At 35.8% G+C, this 7787-nt stretch overlaps 1 protein-coding gene across 1 annotated transcript in view; it reads left to right on the top strand.

The window, feature by feature from the left end:
* LOC122093774 (putative pentatricopeptide repeat-containing protein At4g17915) overlaps positions 1 to 7787 on the top strand; it is a 27723-nt gene that overhangs the window by 11346 nt on the left and 8590 nt on the right. Inside the window, exons 3-4 of the mRNA XM_042664250.1 lie at positions 825 to 910; positions 5404 to 5478. The gene's annotated coding sequence lies outside the window, so the exon portion shown is untranslated. The remainder of the gene's footprint in view (positions 1 to 824; positions 911 to 5403; positions 5479 to 7787) is intronic.

Genomic DNA, 7787 nt, shown 5'->3' with positions numbered 1-7787 from the left:
AAAAACATAGTATGAGATTAGGGGTGTAGTAGTGTGGTGTGTTTTTGTGCTTTGGATCATTGCCCATTTTGGTGAGGTGAAGTTTCATTGTTTCATCTCCCTTGTTGGTGTTAGGACGGGTGTTTTCTCTTTTTAATTCTGTTTCTTTCTTTAACTAGAGTTTCTTATCCTGGCAGGGATTGTCCACTGTATTTTGCTCTTTTTCTCTTGAATAAATTCCTACTGCCTTGGATATCCCTATTCTTATTTTAGGCTTTATATTTTTTGAAATAAATAAGGAATTTTCGGTTTTATGGTTTATGATTTGCTAAATGTTGCAATCTAACAAATTTTGGTCCATTAATACTATGGAAAATGATATGCTTTTCATGGAAAAACAGCATCCTAATATTGAAATAACTAGATAAATTTTGATAAATGAAGCGAACAAAAGAGGTTTGTTATATAATTGCTTGCTAAATTCACGGGAATCAATTTATTTATCCAATTATTACAGTGATGAAGAAGATGAATAGTGTGCATAATAGGATACCTCTCCGGCTTAATGGAATATGCATGTCCAATCCATTTGTTTTCTTGTTTTGGTTTTCTTTTTATTTAATTTTAGTAATTATTATTATTATTTTTTTTGGGTAAATAGTTGTTATTCATCAGCTGACTATAGAACGGTGAGCTCTCATATGTTGGAGCATGTTGTTTCAGTCACTTAATTTGCCTACTGTCTATCCTAGATGATGGATTTTAAGCTTTATTCCTTCATTATAAATAGTAATGTGCAGGTGTCTGTCATCCTACTAATATTTTACAGTAACTATTTTATGCAGCTTATATTATTGGAGAATCTTGGCATTGTTACAGGCTGTACTGGTCTTGCCATTCTAGTAATCATTTTGGTTTGACTGCAATTGAGGTATCGAATCAAACCTGTGAAACAATACCTGGAAATGATTCCATCACATACCCTCACCCCCCAACCTCTTATACCAATTCAGTTCGTTGTGACCTTATTGGTCTTCAATGCTTTTGTGTGCAGTCAATAATTTTGAAATTATAGTCTGAAAGTAACTTCAGATAGGTTCATTTTATCTGACACAACAGGAAATGTTAATTGTCTGAGCAGATCACAGACCCTGTTGAGCATCCTTGAGATTATAATGTAGGCTTTGTTTGGTTGCAAAGGGAATGCAAATTTTTTATGTAAAGTGGAATTTTTTTCCCGTAAAAAATAAATTTAGATGTTTGATTGCAAGGGAAATATATTTTACATGTGAAAAAAATTTCACTTAACCATTAAAATTTTCCTTTTTATTTCCCCACCAAAACAGGAAGAAAAGGAAAAAAAACTCTACTTTCACGATCTCTCCCACTCTCGGGACTCTCACCCCGCTCATGACTCTCAATGATCTCTCTCTCTCTCTCTCTCTTACGCGACTAATTGGGTTTGTTTTGACCAAAAAACTTTGGGTTCGAGTCAGATGGAGCATTACTTGTTGGATTTGTTTTGACCAAAAGACTTTTGGAATGGGCCTTTCAGTCGTTATCACTTGTGATCTATTACTGTTTTCTTTGTGATCATCTTTTATATTATTTTAAATATTTATTTATGCTGCATTCATTTGATATATAGAATGAAATGGTTTATTTTGGTTAGTGATAGAACATAGTATCTGATGACATTTTGTTTGATTTGGTACAGACCTTGAATAACTTGATTCATATAACCAATATAAATTTTGAGGAGCTGGGTGGGTTCTGGATTGAAAAGTACTCCCCCCCCCCCCCAATCTCTTTTGAGGAGTTTGGTTGGATTATTAGTTTTTTTATTTTACATCTATTTTATATCCAACCAAACAACTATGGTAAATTAATTTCACTTCACTTCTGTTGCAACCAAACGACTCAAAAGGGAAAAAAAAATCACTTCACTTCCCTTCACTTCCCCTTAACCTTCCCTTCCCATTTCCCTTGCAACCAAACGCAGCCGTAGGGTTTTTCACTGGCATAAGGGAGGGGAATTAGAAAAAGAAATAAAATTCTTCCCTATTGTTTGCAGGATGATTGAAATTCTGGAAACAATTTTTCAACTTGGGGGGCTAAAAATGTAAGCAAGGTTCCTACTGGTGTTACAGTTACGCATTCCATGTTATCCTAAATTAGGTAAATTGAGTTTCACATGCTTCAAGGCAGCTGATCATTGCAAGAAGGGAAAGGAAAGTGTAGCTCAAAAGGACAAGAAGGCAGTAGCAAACCAGACCATCAAACTGGACCAAGAATGGACTAATATGTGTGATTTTGAGTGGCCAATGGGTTATTTGAGCCATGGGCTTTATATTTTTGGGTTTAATCTTGTAAAGGGCTAATTCGATAAGCCCAAATATTAAGGATTTAAGTCCCGTATGTGTTTTAAGTAATTATTTTTGGGTTTACTAAGCAGTCCAATTCTATAAACCCAAATATTAGGGATTCAGGTCCTCTACAGGATTAAGTATTTAGTTTCTATTTTTCTCACTTTCTAGTTTCATTTGCAGTGTTTCTTTAAGTTATTCAAGTGCTGTCTTTGACCAGATTACTATTCTTTGTTTACATGCTGTTTCCTGACTTCTTAAATCTGTTTTGCTGTGACTGACCTATTGCCCCACATCCAGCCGTTGGATGTTGACCAAATTTGGATGCTTTCTTTATCATACCTACAAATAAAGTTGATCAGAATTTTGTCTCCATCAGGTCACCCTATTGTGAGTGACAGAACCCTATTTCTGGGTTTTTCAATCCTGCCCTGCGATCCTGGTTATTCTTGGTTTTCCTTGTCCCTAGCAATAGGTGATTAGAAACCCATCAGAAAGTCAATAGCTGGAAGTGCAATTAACATACCAGACCCACCCATCCTTGTGATCCTTTTAGTTGCTGTCTGTGGTGCTGCTGCTCGAGTTGTGAGCATCTCTTGAAGATAACATTTTGGTGGTACTAGTTGCATCATTCTTGTAAAGGATAGTTTCTAAAATTTTCAAGTATTTGTGGTCAATATAGGTTTCTAGAGCAGATGTTACTACATCATGTCATCTGATAATATATTTTCTGAAATTTATTTTATTTCTGTAAATCCAGGGGCTTATGACTAACATCATGTTTGTCTCACCTGTACTGATTAGCGTCTTCCAGACTTAGGTACTTATCTTGTATTTATGGGACGATGAACCACCTATACCAGTTGAAGAGGTCCGTAGAGTCGTAGACTGCACAGTTGCTAGTTGCAGCTTTTTCACACGAAAGCTTCCAGCTTCTTGGTTTCGTTAAAAGATCATCTGAGTTCTCTTTATGATCAAACCTCTTGGTTGCATGTTAATGCTGATAATATAGTGGCCAAGGAGGATTCTATTAAGTGTTAAGAAATGGGATATCAGTACTATGTGCATGACCTAGATTTAACCTGATTGTACATGAAATTTCTACCTGATTCAATGATGATAAATTCCTGATTTTCTGCTCCATTTTGAACAGTTTGAATGAGGATATCTAAAACTTAAAATTCACTTTCCTTTAACCTACTGATTTCTTTCTTACTAAAAACAGATAAAGCAATTTCCCAAACTGTTAAGCTACGATAATTATTGTGGTAAAATAGTAGTCACTATTAGCGGTAAGTTTATTTTTTTTGTGGCCCCTCAATTGTTATAACAATTGTTCTATAATATACATGATTTCTCTTCCTACAAGTGACCTAGAAAACTGTTGATGGTGGCAGTGGTGTCGGGGATATAGGGATTTATTTTGGTTATCCAAAGAGGGAAGATTTCAGTTCAAGGCAACATGAACTAGAGGTATGACATAGTAGCCTTTTGGCAAGTCTTCTAGAAGCTTTTAGTTTCATATTTAAAATAAATCTGAGCATCTTAGGGTAGAGCGTTGCAACTCATCATAACTCAGTTGCCACATCATCCCCCTTCACTTGAAGCCCTAGTCTGCAAGATGAGCTGCAGGAAATCGGATACGAAGATCTTGTAAATGCTCTCAGGTTGCGTTTTCCTCATTGGCTCCATGCCACTTTATGAGAACTTTAGTTACCTCTTTTTTTTTTCTTTTTTTTTTTTTTTTTTTTTTTTTTTAACTCGAATATTATCTGGGACTGGGCCTAAGAACATATGGAAAACCTTAAATGATTACAAGGGGGGACATAGCCCGGCGTACCCCAGCCCTAAAGGAAATCAACACTCCCTTGTAATCTCTAGAAAACCAACGCTAGAGAACCACACACACACACACACACACACACACACACAAAAAAAAATGAAGAAAAAAAAAGAGGAATTACAATCTGAACACTACTAACGTACCAACTTTGTCCTCTCGAACAATCATACTTAAAGCCCTTGTGAGATTCTGATTAGCATGGAACGACCTATTAATAGAAGCTTCACATGCCAAATTAGGTCCATTTGGTTGTTGGATTGTGGGTGATACGCTGAGCTTAAATTTAATTTAGTCCCTTGCAAATTAAAATAAAATTAACGAGGAAGCTACATTAGCCGTTGCTGCTGTAGAGAGGAAGGGTGTTGCTCATGCTATTGCCAGTGCAAAGAATAGAAAGCAATCTTCTTGTAAGTCAGGTCATAGTGTAGAGCCACGCCCAGGTAGGCCAAGAAAAAATCATGGTGTTTGCAGATGCATTGATGCAGATAAGTCACTTAATGAGCTTATTTTATTGCAAATAAGCCTTAGGTTGGGTTATGTATGTATTGGGCCTTTGATCCTATGGGTTTTCTTTGTAATGGGTCACTTTAATAAGCCTAAAATATAGGTAGAAGTAGGAAAACGGGATTTAATTTATTAGTTTAGTTAGAGTTCTGTTTTGAGTCTATTTCCTGTGTTATTTTAGTCTCCTAGTCAGTTTAGGTTTCTCAATTAATTAAGGATTGTGTTAGGCCTTTACTTTTTAGTGCTTGAGTTAGTTTTGAGTCTTCTATATAAGTTTGTAAGGGGCTACAACATTGAACATGAATTTGAATGAAAAAAAAAAAAAAGAAGCTTTGTGCTTGAGAACTGTGAGATGCAGTGCTGTGAGAGACAGCTTGGGTGAGATGCCTTAGGGAAGAGTGAGATACTCGGCACAACCTATTCCCCTACCCCTATTCTTCACTTCATTCTCTATTTTCTGTTTTATTCATTCTTTTGGTCCTTGAATTTGATTTTTATTGAATTTAATAAAGATCCTACCTGGGATTAGATCACTTGTAATTCGATCTTACATTATGCATTTTGGCAAATTTTTATTTTAATGAAATAATGGTTTATTGTGATGACTGATTCCTAGCTTCAGCAACTTGGAGACTGAAATACTACACTAGAGTGGTTATCCTTTCTTGAAGTGAAATATAATCTCTATTGTACCGTCTAACTTGTTTACAGGGGAGCACATTTTCTGTATGGGTTCTGTCTGATACAAGATGGATCCATCAGAACGAACACTTCAAAAGATTGCAGGTAGTTCAATACCAATGTCTGTATTGTTGTATAAACTGTTATCTCTACTTAAAGTGTTCTTTTTTGTTTTGTGGACCCTCTACGCTGTGAACTATTAACTATCCCTTATGGAACTACACAAATTTCTACCTTTTGGATGTTAGAACTATACACTCCATGACACTCATGATCTTCTTTTCAGTTTGATTCCTTCTTATTTCTCATCTTCTTTATTCCTTTGTAAGGTATATTTATATTTTGGAAGAATGATAAAAAGTTTTGGAATTGATTCTTACAAGAGATTATAGTTCATAAAGGGGTTCGAGAGAGAGGATTTGATTAGGAATTATCATTTGAATTATTCCAGCATGTAACCTAGCATAGCTGATTTCTATATTATTTGGTGAGGTTTTTGTTTTTTTTTGTTTTTTTGGTAGGGTCCAGTTGGTGATTGGATTTTAGAATGTTGAGTTAAAAGACTGCAGGGGCTTTATTAGGAGGACTATTATCAAACTTGAAAATTGAAATGATAGTAAGTGTTCATATGAAACTCAAGGGAGTTCACATGAACTCTTTCCATCACTTCTTGGAAGTTCAAAGCTTAGCTTCTTAATTTTATATTTGGTCCGGTTTGAAAGCTTACTCAAATGCTTTTCAATCAGACCTAGATTGCTACTCTTTGCAGTTAATTTTTTCCACTGGGTTATCTGTAGGGTGCCAATATAGCTGGATTTCTGTTTTAGGAACTTTTTAAAAAGTAGCTTGGTTTACAGTCTATTTTTAATTTAGCATATTTATTCATTTTGGAAATCAGTTAAGCACTAGCTCTTTGGGTGCTTAGGTTCAAAATTAAAAGCAATTTAAAGCTTGTTTTCTTAATTTAGCTAGTCTAGAAGCTTACTTATGCCTTTTCTTTTTGTCGTGAGAGAAGTCAACATTTAGGAATTATTTGGTGGGGATTACTATATACGGCAGCATTGTAGCCTATATAATGGCAAGGGAGACTTTGTTTTCTGTTTCCTTTCACTTTTACTTTTCCTTTTCTTTGTCCTAACTCGGATCCATGTAGCCACCAACCCCATTAAGTTGGGATAAGGCTTTGTTTTTGTTGTTGTTGCTGTTGTTGTTGTTGTTGTTGTTGGAGACTTTGTTACATTTAGATTGCATTAGTGAATTTAAGTGGAGTTATCACTCTGATATGCTGCTCTTTTTATCAGTTCCCTTGATTTCCTATGCTAATTGTAGCTTGCACAAAAACCTACACTTTCTTAAAATCTAGTTTATTGCCTATTACAGGGCCTGCCTTCTATCCCTGAACATCTAGCCATAATTTTCTCTTCCATCAAAACCCCTGCCAATCCAGTACTGTGACCTGCACCTTCTAGCCCCATCATCTTCTTATAGTCAACTCTGAAATAACAAATCCCAGCTGATTGGTTGGTATAAACAGAATTTTCTGTGCTACATTAAGTTCATCAACTAAGATCATTACACTCTATGAGAAATGTCATTGTCTACATTCCTAAGCCCTGTGATCCATAGGACATTGCTGCATGTAATAGATCACATGTAACACTTCTTGACATGATGAAAGAAGAAAGGAAGGACGAAAGAAGGAAAGAGGAAAAAAGATGAAGAAAAGAAATGGGGAAAGCAAAATAATTGCTGTTACTTATCCTCAATGGAAACAAGAAAAATCCGATAAGGAAGAAGAAGAAGAAGAGGGAGGAAAACTAAATGGGTTAGACAAAAGATCCATCGAACAAAGAAGAAAAAGAAAATGAAAATGGAAAACATAAGAAGAAGAAGAAGAAGAAGAAGAAACAAGAACAAGAGAGGAAGAGTAGGGGATAATAGGTACCTACCTAGTTCCCACTGGTGGCAGCTAGTGCTGCAAGTTGAGGTTCCAAACTTTTTCTTTGAGACAAGCACAAACCTGACATGGGCTCCTTTTAACATGATGTTATAGACTTCAGAAGTTCTTTAAATCTATGTCCCTATAATTTGTTTTAGGTAAAAGGTTCTCTAAGCTTCTGGGGCAAGGTACAGTAGCCCCTTTTTGTCTATCTCTCCCCTCACATGAATTGACATTGCCGTTAATTACACCTCACTGGTGCACTCCCCTATGCTGCTTGCTCAGACTACCCTCTCCCTGATGTAGATTAATCACCAAAATAGGCTTGTTTTATTAGGAATAAGCCTAGGGTTGGGTTCCATACATGTTGGGGTTTGATTCCATGTGTTTTGAGTGTAATAAACCACTTTTATGAGTCTAAAAGGGGGGCTCTACGATTGAGGACGGGATTACTAGTTAGTTTCCATTTTCATTA

This window comes from Macadamia integrifolia, chromosome 11 (assembly GCF_013358625.1).
Source record: "Macadamia integrifolia cultivar HAES 741 chromosome 11, SCU_Mint_v3, whole genome shotgun sequence".
Classification (NCBI taxonomy): Eukaryota; Viridiplantae; Streptophyta; class Magnoliopsida; order Proteales; family Proteaceae; genus Macadamia; species Macadamia integrifolia.
The sequence above is the reverse complement of the archived record's forward strand: the minus strand, read 5'-3'. Positions and strand labels throughout refer to the sequence as shown.